At 36.9% G+C, this 2061-nt stretch overlaps 1 long non-coding RNA gene across 1 annotated transcript in view; it reads left to right on the plus strand.

The window, feature by feature from the left end:
• The window catches only part of LOC119573404, a 44274-nt gene extending 43559 nt beyond the window's left edge, over positions 1-715 (plus strand). Inside the window, exon 3 of the long non-coding RNA XR_005228809.1 lies at positions 590-715. This is a non-coding gene — a long non-coding RNA (uncharacterized LOC119573404). The remainder of the gene's footprint in view (positions 1-589) is intronic.
• The last annotated feature ends 1346 nt before the right edge of the window (positions 716-2061 follow it).

Here is a 2061-nt window from a genome sequence, read left to right on the forward strand (position 1 = left end):
TGGCATTAGCATAACAGCGCGATTTCCGAGCAGAATGATCTCGGGACGCCATAATAGACGCATTAAGTATTGTGTCCAAAGCTATTGTACTTTCGTCACGTAAGCTCAGCGTGGGTGTCGGAAGGGGAAGAGGCAGAGAGGAGAGAAGGAGCAAGGAGAGGTAGAGAGGAGGGAAGTGGAGGGGACAGGTAGAGAGGAGGGAGAGGGGGGGGGGGTTCTTTGGCTGTGGGCGTTGTGGGATCCATTTCTGGCGCCGCGACGGGGGTGTGTGGCGAATAAACTTACCCTCTGTCAAAACTGCTCGTGTTTTGAGGCGGTGCATTTTTTTCTTCATCGTCTTCGCCTTCGTCCTTTTATCTTTTTCCTTTGTCTTTATCATTATCCCTACAACCTGGTTTTCAAGGAAACTTCGTTACGAACTCTTGGTTGGAAACAATACCCCGGACGTGTTAGAAAAAAAGCAGTAGGAAATTACCGTACCAACATAAATGTGTAGATCTATGTGTGTATCCCTCAACATAACCTTCGATGGGAATTCATGAAGAAACGTCAAACACTAATCTCTTTTCCCTCTCTGCCCCACTTCCAGTTCCTCCCAACAAACCCGAGATCTACAACGCCAACGCAACGCTGCAGCTCGCAGGAGGCAGGAAGGAGGTGAACGTCATAGGCCCTTTTAACGAGGGATCGGAGCTCGTCCTGGTGTGCAGAGTGCAAGGAGGTGGGTTGGCAGCCTTGGTTCATGCTCTCTCCTGCTCCTTTTCTTGTTCTCCTGTTCTTGTGCTGTCGCAATGTTCTTGTTCTGTTTTCGTGTTCTCGATTTGTTTTCCTATTCTAGTTCTGTAACCTTGTTCTAGTTTTACTATTACCTTTAGTTTTATCATTACTATTACTATCTTTAGTATTGTTATTATAATTATTGATATTGTTATTATTTTTTTTATCATTATTATTATTATTATTATCATCATCATTGTTATTTTTACTGTTGTTATTATATGTATTAGCAGTAGTATTGCTATAAATATTAGCAACATTATCTTTATTATCTTTAGTAGTATTAGAGGGGAAACAAATAATGTTAGTATTATTGCATTATTTTTTTGAAACTGTCCTTTTTTATTTTTCCTGGAATATATGGGTTAATGGTTATGATTATCGTTTTCATTTTCATCATCACTGAATTATCGTGATTATTACCATCATCATCATAATTGTTGTTGATTTCTACTCCTATATCTTTTTTTTATCATTAAAACCATTCTAAGTATTCTAAACTGTAGGATGGTGCGATAAGGCGGTCAGTTCCCATCAGCACGACTTTGACCCCAAAGTCTGAATTGGCTGAGAATAGCAAGCCGATCGTCACTACCATCACTCAACCACTAATTTATGCTCCTCTATGCAGCCGCCGCGGAGAGAATTCGATCACTAGTACACCCCCGCAGTAATTTATCCCCAACAGTTAATTCGATTTTGTGTTCCTAAAGTGTATCCTGTCTGCAAGCGCCTACCGTTCCCAATGCCCGACTCCTACATAGAGTCATGTGTGAGAAAAGCATTGTGTATTGCATTACCCCTTGGAATCTTCCCCCAGGTGCACTTGGAGCCATTCCTACCTGATGTGTGGGACGTTATTGTTCATCTCCACAACATGGCGTTTTGATGCTCGGGTGCTTATGTCTTATGTCCCCAACTAACTGCTGTTCAATTTTCAAATTGGCGTCTGCAGTTATGATAGAAACATATGGAATTGTAACGTAAAGTAATAATTTTCAGATAATTTTCTGAATTTCCAATATTTACTTATTTTTTTACCGACTCATAAATAAAATCCACAGAATATATTCAATGAAGCTTGAGAAAGTATTTCTAAATATATATATATATATATATATATATATATATATATATATATATGTATATATATATATATATATATATATATATACATATATATATACATATATATATATATATATATATATATATATATATATATATAATTATATATATATATATTATATATATATATATATATATATATATATATATATTATA

The sequence above is a fragment of the Penaeus monodon genome, chromosome 5, assembly GCF_015228065.2.
Source record: "Penaeus monodon isolate SGIC_2016 chromosome 5, NSTDA_Pmon_1, whole genome shotgun sequence".
In the NCBI taxonomy this organism is placed as follows: Eukaryota; Metazoa; Arthropoda; class Malacostraca; order Decapoda; family Penaeidae; genus Penaeus; species Penaeus monodon.